Source organism: Sphaerodactylus townsendi, linkage group LG01, assembly GCF_021028975.2.
Source record: "Sphaerodactylus townsendi isolate TG3544 linkage group LG01, MPM_Stown_v2.3, whole genome shotgun sequence".
Lineage (NCBI taxonomy): Eukaryota > Metazoa > Chordata > Lepidosauria > Squamata > Sphaerodactylidae > Sphaerodactylus > Sphaerodactylus townsendi.
In genome coordinates, this window is record NC_059425.1 from 71,170,600 (window position 1) to 71,185,467 (window position 14,868).

Sequence of the window (14,868 nt, forward strand, 5' to 3'; positions counted from 1 at the left end):
TCTTTAGCTGGTTCTTGGCCTTTCATAACGATTCAAGCTTCACCCAGAGGCCCAGGATGTTGTTTGATTTTCTGGGTCTTCAGCAAATGTCTGTTCTTCACTTCAATCAATGCCCGTTCTTGACTTTCATTCACATAATCAGCCAGCACGTGTTTCTCTGCTTTCACTGTTCGCTTTACTCGCAGTAAGCCTCTGCCACCAGATTTCTGGGGAAGGTATAATCTATCAGTATCGCTGCATGGGTGTTAGGCATGGTGCACTGTCTAAGCTTCTGAGTTTTTCTATCCAATGCATCTAACTCAGACTGTGTCCAGTTGATTATTCCCTCAGTGTACCTGATGACGGGGTTTGGCCCAGGTGTTGATGGCCTTGATGGTATTTCCTCCGTTTAATTTAGATTTCAAGATTTTCCTGACCCTCTGGGTGTATACTCTGCTGACTACAGTCTTCACTTGCCCGTGCTTGATGTTAATCCTGCTGCAAAATGCCCAGGTATTTATAAGCATTTTGCAGCTGGATAACATCAAACATGGGCAAGTGAAGACTGTTGTATGCAGAGAATAATCATTATTAATTGGACTTCTAGGCCACCCGCTTTTGGGGTCAGGGCAGCTTACAACAGTGATAATACAATTTAAATGTTGGTTAGTTATCAACATCAAAAACCAATTATGAAACTATAAAAACTCTGGAACCAAAAAATTCAGAATTTGGATATGAATCAAGACACCACTGCAATATCCACATAGTGGGAAAAAGGGAAAGAGGGGGAAGAAAAGGGAAGGGGAAAGGGAAGGGAGGTCAGCTAGATGGAGTACTGTGGCTGGCTGTTGTGAGTTTTCTGGGCTGCGGGGCCACAGTCTGGTAGAAGAAGAGTTTGATTTATACCCCACCTTGCTGTCATGTAAGGAGTCTCAACGTGGCTTGCAAACTCCTTTCTCTTTCTCTCTCCACTATAGACACCTTGTGATGTAGGTGGGACTGAGAGTGTTCTGAAGAATTGTTACTAGTCCAAGGTCACCCAGCAGGCTTGATGTTTAGGAGCATCTCACCGTGATACAATTATGAAGTTGTCAGCCACAGATGGAGGCAAAACTTTTGGAGCAAAAACTACCAGATCATAGCCACAAAGCCTGGAAAGCCTACAACAGCCACTTGATTCCGACTGTGAAAGCCTCCGACAATACATACTTTGTACTATGTATTACTATACTGTGATCAAAGCAACTTAACTCAAATGTCCAATTGCCATTCTACAGCTTGTTTTGAGGAAACTTATTTTTGCAATCAAGTTGTCTAGAACTAGGAAATCAATAAGCATTTAAAAAGCATACAAAAGAGACCAATATTTTAGAAGTTATGCAGTAAAGATACACAATTAGGTTAGAGCTTTGATTTATTAAGCTTTGAATACAAAGTAGTTCCACTAAAAAGTTACTTTCTTAGAAGCAGTGGATGTAATGGAGCTTGTTTGCATGAATTCCATGTCAATTACACCTTATTAGTATTAAATGTTTAAAGATATGGATTGGTGCCTAGAATCAAAGCAGTCCCTGTATGCTGATAAAAGACAGAGGGGAGACGCCAATAGTTGGAACTGGAGCTAATGTCATCATTTATCTTAGTCTTGGGTGAGCTTCTAAATCAAATCAAATAATACATCTGGCTAAACATTTTTTTATATAGAAAATATGTTATCACATGCCAGGAGGCTCACAAATATTTCATTAGCTAGCTCCCTTATGCTGGAAATAAAAACAAAACAAATTAAATGCTTTCCCTGTTAAAACAACCAACCTGATCTGCATTTTACTACAGCTGTGTGTCAGGAATGGTGGGAGATTAGTCACCCAATTGTCCTCTAGAATAAATTGCCACATAATTTATCTTTGAAACAAATTACAGCATGGCCTAGCCTATCACATTTTACCCAGGCAATGAAAGGCAAGTTGAGAGAGAGGATGCAAAGAATCAAGTTTTCCCTCAGTGAACTGAGCGTGTTGAGCATCATAAAATTTCCCAAATAATTCTTCTTAATTCTCGACAGGGGAAATGTTCTGGAAAAGGTAACAGTTTTCCTTAGAAGGCTGTAGTGAATCTGAAGTTTATGAATAATAGCAGAATCATTTGTAGTGGCAAACTGATTTTCTGCTCCTTAACAGAATGTTGTGCCCTTTGATCGCAAAAACAATGTATCCTAACAAATGAATTTCTTCTGATAAACTCCATGCACTATGCACAGAGCCAAATCTATCAAGGACAACAAATCGGAAGTTAATTATCTCCATTTAACAGGCTGTGCAAGCATCTATTTATTAAGCTTCTCCATTGAAAATATCCAAAGAAGAGTACATTACTAGTCTTCAGTACCACATTGCATATGCATAATGGAGGCAGAAACATCTGCAATCACACCAGATTATCTCAAAATAATCTCAATAAGTAATATAAACACTTTGGAATACTCATGAGCCAATAGTAAGTATAAGAAGCCAGTTTCTATGACTAAAAATAAAACAAATTTATGCTGCTTCCAAATTGCTTCTCTAGGTAATTATAAAGATGTAATATAGTAATGTACAATTATAAAGTATTAAACTGGACAACCACTTCTGAACCAGGCATCAGCAATGTTATGGCCATTCTCAATGTTTAACTCAATGCCACAGTTCTGCCCTTGTAAAACCCATTTTCCTTAGCTATCAGCAAGACCCACAAATTCTTTCCCTTAACTTTACCGCACAAAATGTTACAGAGCACACCAATACCTGGATCTCTGGAAAGGAAATACTTTTTCCCCATTGCTATTCACCTTTCAAAGAGTTTGGTGTTCAGATTTCTTTGGAGGTTTCAGAGCTTGTCGCAGCCATCTTTGGCATCCACCTGTTATAATGCCCAAGATTCATGCATGGAAGCGGGATCAATTTTGCCCTGGAGGCAATTACCGAAATTAGTGCTGCTGTTTATCTGATATCAGAGGAACAAAAAATGTTTTTTTTTAAATAGATATAGGCTCTTTTTCCAGATTTAAATCCTGGAAGTCCTAGCAACTATTATTCATCCACACTGACCAAATGAGAAGACAAGTTCACAGGAGTCTCTGCATTTGTATTCACTCAACAGGGACTTTCCCCTTGCTTAATTAGTCCTAAGGGATGATCATCATCAAGCTGCTTTCACAAATGAAAGGCCAATTTTTTGCCGCAAAAGCAATTATGCTGATTGAGCACTTGCTTCTGTTCTTCCCTAACTCATTTCACGTTTTTCCAGTTGTCAGAAAGCAAAGTAAATTAGCCCCAGAAGTACAAAATGAAGGTGGCAGAGAACCAGAAGCCACTGTCATTATCTCCAAGGAAGTGCCATAAAAAGTCGGTTCCCTCATAAACATGACTCCAGTAAGGATTTTGTTCTTGCTCAAATAAAAACTTAAGGTGATGAATAGAAATTCTAAAAGTCAACATCCGGAGTGTGTTTTTAGAATAAACCTTTTATCTGCAGCACTTGCAAACTAAGTAGCAAGAGCCCATCTCTCTTGAGGAATATTAGGCCTGTAACAAGAGTCTCCAAGTTGAACCTTATCAATAAATTACAGGAATAAGAAAGGCCAACAATGTATTTATTAGCAATTTGTGCAAAATTAAAAAGCCTACGGTTGCTGAGAGGAAAATGTATCAATTTCATAAATCTTAGCACTTTGCAATGTGGAAATTAAATTATTAATACTTTATACAGACCCTAACTTGCAAAAGTTCTTTACAATCTTTATTTTCTCTCTTAGGCCCCTTCTGCACATGCAGAACAATGCACATTCAATCCACTTTCAATGAACTTTGCAGCTGGATTTTACTGTGTGGAACAGCAACTCCATTTGCAAACAATTGTGAAAGTGGATTGAAAGTGCATTATTCTGCATGTGTGGAAGGGGCCTTAGAAGACAAAGGCAGGTTTCTTTTAGTCCCATTTTAAATACGGGATCCTTGAGCTTAAATACACCTAAGTATACAGGAAGACTTACCAAATTTGAAACTATCATATACTTTACACTTACTTTTTTTTGTAGATATTGCTGGCCAGATATCAGTGACAAGAGAACTAGAATGCCAAATTTAAAAAAAAAAACCTGGTTTCTGCAACTCCAACGTTTCTACCAAAACAAGAGGAAATTGTATAGCTATACAAGAGAGATGTCCTGCTCCCATTAGAAAGGACAGCACTGAAGAGATCTTCAGCATTCCCTGCACCCAAGAAAATCCTAACCTCTGTGGAGAGATTTGGGAAGAGCTTGTATCGTCAGATCAACAACACTGATACAAATACCTACATAGCATCAACATGTATCATTTATGGCTGACTTAGAAAATTTCCTCAGCTCCCAGATCCACTATTCAAGATAGACTAATGATGTTTTACAAGCCTACAGAAAAAAGGCCACTGAGAAATTCCCACAAAACTTCCACCCCGACATTTACCTGAGCCTGGACAGACTTATGTAGCAAGTTTACTTTTTGAACAGCATGATGCAACTGTGCAATGAATATACCATCCTACACAAGAAACCATCAGGTCACTACACATCCTAAATCACTACACAGAACACCCTGTATGATTTAATATTTGCAGCCAAACCCTCCAATAATAATGGTTACCCTCACAAATGGGGGTAAAGATTCCACAAACAGAATCTATGTATGTTAAACAGCATGAATGAACAAGCAAGTTATAGCATGCATCCTGCGCATACATTCAAGTCAGGTCTGCAATGCAAGCATTATCCTGTTGATTATATGATGCCCTAATGCTATATGATGTCCTAATATTTTAGCTGACAAAAGAGGAGATATAGTACATCATTCATATCTCATTCTTTTAACCAGAGGTTACGTAAGGCCCCTTCCGCACATGCAGAATAATGCACTTTCAATCCACTTTCACAATTGTTTGCAAGTGGATTTTGCTATTTTCACAGCTTCAAATTGCATTGAAAGTGGATTGACAGCTTTATTCTGCATGTGTGAAGGGGCCTCAGTGGGATCCAGAAAACTATTAATGATGCATCCCAAGCACTTAAAGATCACTTAAATGGGCCGGAGTATCAAAAACATTTTTATAAGACTGTTGCAGGAATGATACGACTGTAAGCATACTTAGACAGACTGTTACTTGTGCTAAATGATATTGTACAACAATAGTATAATTTGAAGCAACTCTGCTTTGGTCCTTTGCACTTATAATCAAACTCAAACCTTAAGGATACCACATAATGTATCAAAGTGCTCCTGATGCACAGCCATACTGCACCAATTTGCAGCAAAATTCCACATGCTCCAGAGGACATAAAACACAATCAGTACAGTTACTATGTCTATGTATCTTGCTCAGAACTTGTGTCCCTAGAACATTTTCTATTTAAGAGGATTTAGTGCCATTAGACAATAAATATTAGACCCTGAAGGAGTCATAAAATGTAAAATGGATTACCTTACCAACACTAAGCTTTCTTAGTCTACGGTGTCATTGGCAGTGGACTTAAATTAAAAAAAGTTTTTAAAAATGAGATTATACTATCACTGACAGTAACCAGAGACAAACATCTTCCTTAAAGATGAAAGCACATTTTTTTCTGTAGATACTGTATTTTTGGCCAAATTCTGTAAATTGTGCTTTGCAATTTTAGCAACTTCAGTGTATCAGAGGAATAATTTCATTCAGGTTACACATTTGGAAAAGAAATGGATAGGTTACCAGCGAGCAAATTTATCAGGAAAAGGGTGTCCTCCTCTAAAACAGGGAGCTTAATCAAATATGATCTTTGTAAAGGTATTAAAAGACATTCCCTGGCCAGAATTTCAACATCGTCCTCCTACACCCAACAGGACTAAAGGTAAGAAATGGAAATCTTCTTCAAAGATCATGAGTTCGGTCTTCATGCCCAGAATTTTTTTTTATTTTTTAAAAAACTTTTAGCAGACCTGTCAGAAAATGATGATCTACATATTCAGAATGGGAAAGGAGAGGTAAGACAGTTATCTAAGATGAAAGGATGGGGAAAGAGTACAGCCTGAGAGGACTATGATAAGAACAGGATGCCGTGGAGGAGGCAAAGAAGCATACCGACTACAAGGCTGAAAATTCTTTCATTTGCAGCTCACCGCTCTTCTTTTAAACACACTGCCAAGCAGGAAATGTCATGAGTCCACAAAGCTTTGGGGTGCCTGAAGCTTCCCTGAGTGTGAAATGGATTAAAGATTTGTGATTCAGAAGAACAGCATGTATGTTCCAATTCGCAACCAGCATGATTATGTGCAGTGCAAACAAGGCAAATCCCCACATCATAAAAATCTTAAGCCAAACACTTTCTAGTGACCACATAAGGCATGCTCTTCTCTGGCTGCCAGATTTCTAGTCCTATTAAACTAATAAGTAGCAACTTTGTTCTTTAAAAAAAATAGCAAGCAATTACATTGAACAATGTCTATACATATGTTATGCACTGATCAAAGGTAACTAATTACACTGAACATTAAAGTTTTGTGGACAGTGAAAGACACCAAACATTTCCTGAAGCCAAAGTGATGAAGTATGATGGGCAGTTTATTTTGACCTTTTAAATGTTAACTAAACATAAACTGGTAACGCTTAAAACTCACGTGAGAGAACTGGGCTTACAACGACAACATATGAAAGCAAAATTAAACCAATGGCATGCTTGTATATCCATAATGCTACTAAAGCTTTTGGAAGTTGTTATTTCAGCTCTGGTACAGAATGTCACTTCATCCTGAAAGTACGGTCTTACTACAGAGTTTTGAGAAGAAGGAGGAAAGATAGCACTGCCGTTCATGACTCACACTGTGTTCTTCATTTCCTACTTCACAAAGTTCTTCTTAGAAAGAAAACTCAACAGTTGTTTTAATTGGCATAGTATTTCTACATGTCACTGGAAACAACCGCCACCTATTACTCCTACATATGCCTCTATGCAGACTGAATGACAGTGCAGCCACAAAATGTAATAGGCCTGTGCAACCCCAACCTAGGAGAAGACACAATGGCCGTTTGAATAAGGTGACCAGATTTTCACGTTTTAAACGCAGGACGTGCACGCGCGCGGCCGCAGGAGCGCACTGCCTTTTGGGGTGCTCCCCGGTTTCCCACCCTGTCACAGGCGGGAAACGGGAGCGCCCCAGAAGGCAGTGTGGCAGCGCGGGAGGCTGCCGCACTGCCTTCTGGGGCGCTCCCATTTCCCGCCCTGTGACAGGGCGGGAAACCGGGAATTGCCCCAAAAGGCAGTGCGCTCCTGCGGCCGCGTGCGCGGGAGGCTGCCGCACTGCCTTCTGAAAGACATGTCAGAGCATTTGTATAATTATATTGTCTTGGGCAGCCATTATCCTCACTATACCTTCCTCTGAGGACTTTTAGATTCTGGCTGCGAATTCATTTTCTCTCAGACTGTAATTCCCTGGTCCACCGTCTGCTCTCTGACACCCATTCCAACCCCTGGTTTTCCATAATTGAAGAAAAAATTGTCTCTATTGGACTGTCACTGGATTCACTCTGCCTTTTGTCCTATTCAGAAGCTTATAGGAAATTAAAAGGTCAACTATTGGAACATAAGAACTAGCCTGCTGGATCAGACCAGAGTCCATCTAGTCCAGCATTCTGCTACTTGCAGTGGCCCACCAGGTGCCTTTGGGAGCTCACATGCAGGATGTGAAAGCAATGGCCTTCTGCTGCTGCTGCTGCTCCTGAGCACCTGGTCTGCTAAGGCATTTGCAATCTGAGATCAAGGAGGATCAATATTGGTAGCCATAGATTGACTTCTCCTCCATAAATCTGTCCAAGCCCTTTTTAAAGCTATCCAGGTTAGTGGTCATCACCACCTCCTGTGGCAGCATATTCCATACACCAATCACACGTTGCGTGAAGAAGTGTTTCCTTTTATTAGTCCTAATTCTTCCCCCCAGCATTTTCAATGAATGCCCCCCTGTTCTAGTATTGTGAGAAAGAGAGAAAAATTTCTCTCTGTCAACATTTTCTACCCCATGCATAATTTTATAGACTTCAATCATATCCCCCCTCAGACGTCTCCTCTCCAAACTAAAGAGCCCCAAACGCTGCAGCCTCTCCTCATAAGAAAGGTGCTCCAATCCTTCAATCATCCTCGTTGCCCTTCTCTGCACTTTTTCTATCTCTTCGATATCCTTTTTGAGATGTGGCGACCAGAACTGAACATAGTACTCCAAGTGTGGTCGCACCACTGCTTTATATAAGGGCATGACAATCCTTGCAGTTTTATTATCAACTCCTTTCCTAATTATCCCCAGCATAGAGTTTGCCTTTTTCACAGCTGCCATGCATTGAGTTGACTTTCCCATGGAACTATCAACTAAGACGCCCAAATCCCTTTCCTGGTCTGTGACTGATAGCACTGACCCCTGTAGCGTGTATGTGAAGTTTGGATTTTTTGCCCCTATGTGCATCACTTTACATTTTGCTACATTGAACTGCATTTGCCATTTCTTAGCCCACTCACCTAATTTATCAAGGTCCGCTTGGAGCTCTTCGCAATCCTTTGTGGTTCTCACCACCCTACATAATTTGGTATCATCTGCAAACTTGGCCACCACGCTACCCACCCCTACTTCCAGGTCATTTATGAATAAGTTAAAGAGCACTGGTCCCAATACGGATCCTTGGGGGACACCACTCCCGACATCTCTCCATTGTGAGAACTTCCCATTTATACCCACCCTTTGTTTCCTGTTCCTCAACCAGTTTTTAATCCATAGGAGGACCTCCCCTCTTATTCCTTCATTGCTGAGTTTTCTCAACAGTCTCTGGTGAGGAACTTTGTCAAAAGCCTTTTGGAAATCCAAGTAGACAATGTCCACTGGTTCCCCCTTATCCACATGTCTGTTTACACCCTCAAAGAACTCTAGTAAGTTCGTAAGACAGGACTTGCCTCTACAAAAGCCATGCTGACTCTTCCTCAGCAGGTCTTGCTTTTCTACATGTTTAATAATTTTATCTTTAATGATAGATTCTACTAATTTACCAGGAACAGATGTCAAACTGAGTGGCCTGTAATTTCCTGGGTCCCCCCTAGACCCTTTCTTAAAGATTGGTGTGACATTGACCATCTTCCAGTCTTCAGGGATGGAGCCTGATTTCAGGGATAAGTTGCATATTAATGTGAGAACATCAGCAATTTCATGCTTGAGCTCTTTAAGAACTCTTGGATGAATGCAATCTGGGCCAGGGGATTTGGTAGCATTTAGTTTATCAATGGCTGCCAAAACTTCTTCCTTGTCTACCACTATCTTCGCTAGTTCCTCGGATTCACCTCCTAAGAAGCTTGGTTCAGGTGCAGGAATTTTCCTCACCTCCTCTTGGGTGAAGACAGATGCAAAGAATTCATTCAGCTTCTGTGCAATCTCCCTGTCATCTTTTAGCACGCCGTTGGTTCCTTCATCATCTAACGGGCCTACCGCTTCCCTTGCTGGCTTCCTGCTTTTGATGTACTTGAAGAACTGTTTGTTGCTAGTCTTGATGTTCGCAGCCATGCGTTGCTCATAATCCTTTTTTGCCTCCCTTACAGCTAACTTGCTTCTCTTTTGCCACCATTTGTGTTCTCTCTGGTATTCTTCATCAGTTAAGTTGGACTTCCATTTTCTAAAAGACATCTTTTTTTCCCTAATAATTTCCTCAACCTCCCTTGTTAACCATGGTGGCTTTCTTTTGGACTGTGCGCTGCCTTTCCTAACCTGTGGAACACATTCCAGCTGAGCTTTTAAGACTGTGTTTTTAAATAACCTCCAAGCACCTTGGACATTTTTGACTCTCTTGATTTTCCCTTTCAGCTTCCTGCGCACTATCCCCCTCATCTTTGAGAAATTTCCCTTTCTGAAGGCGAATGTAACTACATTAGTAGTTGTCACTTGTTCGCATGCAGAGATACTGAATCTGACAGCATTGTGGTCGCTGTTCCCTATCGGCCCAACAACACTGACTTCCCGCACCAGGTCCTGGGTCCCACATAGAATTAGATCTAGGATCACATCTCCCCTGGTTGGTTCTACAACCATCTGCTCTAAGCCACAGTCATTTAGCATTTTATTGGATAGAGACACATTTTATTGGATAGAGAGTTCTCTACCTTAATCACCGCAGCCAAGAAAACGTGCTCCCCCCTGTATTTTTCTCTCCCATTTGAACGGGGCCATTTGGCATACTACCTGTATTGCTTAATAAACCCTGTTCAAAGGAGAGCCATAATGCTCGCCAGGTTTAATGTTATGCCTTCTGCCTTGTTACATGGCAGATTTAATAAGCAAGAAATGTGCCCTAAAAGATTGTGCCCATGTAACGATGGCTCAGTTGAATCTCTGGCCCACCAATTACTACACTGTCTCAGATTCAAGGAAATCAGATCCAAGTATGTGAATCTTACTCCTTTACATTTACCCCATCTCCCCGATTTAATTAGATTACACTACTTGTTGGACAACCCTGATCCATCTCTCTGTATGATAGTGGCAGACTTTCTCATGGAAATTACTAAACGCCAGTAGATTTCCTTCGGGCTGTATTGTATATGCTTTTTAATCTGTTTTTATTATTGTTATTCTGTTGTCTATGCCAATAAAGGCTTGCTTCGCTTTGCTTCACTTCACTTTGCTTCACTATACCTTCCTACTGCAAGAGACTCATTAATGCCTATCTCCAGTTAAGGTATAGTGTCCTGAAATGGATATACGTGGGCTTTCTTGTGTTGTGTGGGATTGAGGCAGAAAAGAAAAAAAGCAGGGTAATGTTAAACCAAGATATCCAACAGAGAACACAGTGTATGTGTTTTGCTGTGTAGGTATAAAACAAACTAGGCAGCTGACAAAAAAAGAAAGAAAGAAAAACAAAAAGTTCACACTCCTATTTATAATGCATAATTTAAGAGCAGTCACAGTTCATCACCAAGTCTATCAGAACAAAGAGAAAGGTTATCCAATAGGGAAAATAGGATATATGGCTTAATTGGTTTTTAAAGTGAGTTGTAATGCCTCAGTGATCATCTCTTTAGAAACCCCAACATTATAATTTTTACTTAAAAACAAATTACTCTACCCTCAGGATAATTCAGTTTTTACTTTTTTTGCAAAAAACAGTCTGAAAGATACAGCACAATCAGTTAATTTTAAGAACAGGATTGTTAAATCTTGGTTCTCTCTTGCAGTGATGGTTATTGGCAAAGTTAGCAGCCAAATAACTGTCACAGAGCCCTAAAAAGAGGAAACAAATAGAGTTGCTAGAGGGAATGCATTTAATCCAGCAAGTAAATTACTGAATAAAAGCTGCCTAGAATTAACAAGAGTATTGGAATGGCGGAAGGGCTCTAACATCAATTAATTTAGAAGTAAACCTTAATTTTGCATGTTACAAAAAACAATACCTTTAAATATTGTTTGTATTTAATGATCTGGAAGCAGATAAAGGGTTTGTTAATTTAATTTTCAGATCTTAAAACAGCAGTTTCTGTGAAACAAAAGGAACTTGGGAATTTCAGAAATAAAAGTGGCGGCACAGAACTAAACTAGGTGTGTGTGAGAGATCAGAGTTTAATCTGACTACCATTTCACAAAAGGGAAAAATATTGGAACACCCTACATATTACTGTTCATTAACTCCACTGTTTGGGTATCAAAACAGACTTATTTACTTGGTTCAAGATGTATCTATTTGTCCAGGGATGGCTAGAGCTGCTGCCATGGACTTACTGAACACTCCACCTGAACCCCGATGTGCCGCTGCAGCTGCCCAGCATGCCCTACCCATGGAGGTGGGAGGGGAGGAGTCTTCTCCCTTCGATCCTAAGAGGAGGAGTGGGGCCACAGATCAGGCAGTCACCCAACGACATGGCTGAGCCTGACCGATGTCCTGGGGCCCAATAAGGGGTAGGGGAGGGAGCCGAGTGGGAAGGGTTAGACAGGGGAATGAGATAAAAAGGAAGAGGAAGCTGAATCGGGGGCAGATAAGAAGAGAGAAGAAAGAAGGTTGAGAGTTAGAGAGAGATAGCTAAACAGAGGGCAAGTGAGATAGAGAGGGAAGATGACAGGAAGAGAAAGAGGTTAGGCAGAGCCCATAGCTAGGGCCGAGAACATCTGCTCAGGCAGACCCTGGGGGCCGGCCTGAAGCCCAGCCCTGTAACTCCACAGCCTGCCAAACTGAAATTACCCACTCTCCAGCCAACAAGCGTGAAGACAGAAGGGAAAGGAGGGGCAGCAACCTTGGCGGAAGCGGCCCAGGAGAGGAGAGCCTAAAACCATTACTCATTCTTTTCACTCTTCAGTTATCACATTACAGACCATCAGTGTCTCCATGCCCCTATCTTTAATGCCCAGCCCCAGTCAACAGAAAGGTTTCCAATCCTAAAGAAGAAGATGGAAGCTTCTACAGCAAGATTTCTTCATTAAGAACATAAGAAAGAGCCTGCTGGATCAGACCAGAGTCCATCTAGTCCAGCACTCTGCTACTCGCAGTGGCCCACCAGGTGCCTTTGGGAGCTCACATGCAGGAGGTAAAAGCAATGGCCTTCTGCTGCTGCTGTTCCCAAGCACCTGGTCTGCTAAGGCATTTGCAATCTCAGATCAAGAAGGATCAAGATTGGTAGCCAGAGATCGACTTCTCCTCTATAAATCTGTCCAAGCCCCTTTTAAAGCTATCCAGGTTAGTGGCCATCACCACCTCCTGTGGCATCATATTCCAAACACCAGTCACACGTTGCGTGAAGAAGTGTTTCCTTTTATTAGTCCTAATTCTTCCCCCCGCATTTTCAATGTATGCCCCCTGGTTCTAGTATTGTGAGAAAGAGAGAAAAAATTCTCTCTGTCAACATTTTCTATCCTATGCATAATTTTATAGACTTCAATCATATCCCCCCTCAGCCGCCTCCTCTCCAAACTAAAGAGCCCCAAACGCTGCAGCCTCTCCTCATAAGGAAGGTGCTCCAATCCTTCAATCATCCTTGTTACCCTTCTCCGCACTTTTTCTATCTCTTCGATATCCTTTTTGAGATGTGGCGACCAGAACTGAACACAGTACTCCAAGTGTGGTCGCACCACTGCTTTATATAAGGGCATGACAATCTTTGCAGTTTTATTATCAATTCCTTTCCTAATTATCCCCAGCATAGAATTTGCCTTTTTCACAGCTGCCATGCATTGAGTTGACTTTCCCATGGAACTATCAACTAAGACGCCCAAATCCCTTTCCTGGTCTATGACTGATAGCACTGACCCCTGTAGCATGTATGTGAAGTTTGGATTTTTTTGCACACATCACTTTACATTTTGCTACATTGAACTGCATTTGCCATTTCTTAGCCCACTCATCTAATTTATCAAGGTCTTCTTGGAACTCTTTGCAATCCTTTGCGGTTCTCACCACCCTACATAATTTGGTATCATCTGCAAACTTGGCCACCACGCTACCCACCCCTACTTCATTGCAGAATGATATGTGAAACAGATTTATAAACTTCTACCAATGACACTGGTAGGACTGGAATTATGGGCACTTGACCATCATAAATAGAGTCTACAGTCCTTGCTGAGGACTCTCCTAATGGAAGATGGATTAGCAGACTTCCAAACACTAGAATATAAGAGTCAGTACAATTGAAATGATGAGGAATCAGTAACACACTTTTTTTAAAAAAGGCAGTGGGATAGCCAGTTTCAGCTATCTCAAGCTCATATTTAGGAAGGCTCTGTACAGAAAAGCAAAGGCAGGTGTGACTCTTACCATACACCCTGTTTTGCAACTTCAACCTGCCCCCTTCCACATGTGGGATGCCTTGGGTATTACAGAATTCCCTTCCTGAATAAATCATGTTTTCATCTTTTGATATTACCAGCTGGCTACAAGAGGTGCTTGTGTTTTTTCTGACTCTAGTGATTTCCCAAACAGTGGTGCTTTCCCCTTCCAATCAGAGCCTAGCAGGGGATAGGAGGTGAATGTTCCTAGAGAATGAATTTCCATGGAGCAATCTGTGCTAAGATGGGAGTGATCAGACAACTCCATATATTGCTCCAAATGTTTGCCAGTAACTTTCCACTAGGTGCTCTTTATCATCAGGAAAAAGGTTAGAGGGGGGAGGCAAGAGCCCCCCCACATCTTCCCCCAAGCAGCACCTCATTAGTAAAATCAACTTCTACAGCTTTTAAATACTGCTATTGGAGTTGATATGCAACTCTGATCAAAGTGGTGAACTCACAGACAACCTGTAAACAAACATACCTTGTAAATCAGTCCTCCGAGTCCTCCAACTCCCCACATCACACAGACACCCCCCACCCGCTACTGCCTCCACTTCCTCCAGGAATTCCATAAATGGTAGTCAATTTGAACTTTAAAAGATTTTAAAAACATAAAGAAGTCAAACAATCTGTATTTGAATAAAATATACCACAGAAATAACCCCCTTCTAACTTTTGTCCTTTTCCCACTTTCTGTCCAATTGTTTTAAGTCCTTTTTTCTACCATTTTTAAAGGTCCATTCTGATATATAGTTTACAGAGGAAAGGGTTATCTCACAGCTTGGTTGCTGTCCTCAGTGCAGATCAAATGTCTTTTATCCATATGACTGATTGCATTCCAGCAATGAAGAAATGCAAGGTGGTTGTGTTTAAAGTCCAGTTATATTCCATGTGGCTGTGAGCTGTTGATCATCCATCCAGCCTCTCAGCCCTTAACCATAGAGTGAGTTGTAAAAACCTCTGTTTCCATGAATTACTGAGGAAGAGAGCTTCTTAAGATACCATAGGTAATCTCCTGACTACTCTTTATTCAAACTGGTTACTCGGGTAGTGATTTATA

General features: G+C 41.0%; 1 protein-coding gene across 1 annotated transcript in view; it reads right to left on the reverse strand.

Annotated features, from left to right (window-relative positions):
• The window catches only part of GLP1R (glucagon like peptide 1 receptor), a 103,392-nt gene that overhangs the window by 61,777 nt on the left and 26,747 nt on the right, over window positions 1-14,868 (reverse strand). The window lies entirely within an intron of this gene.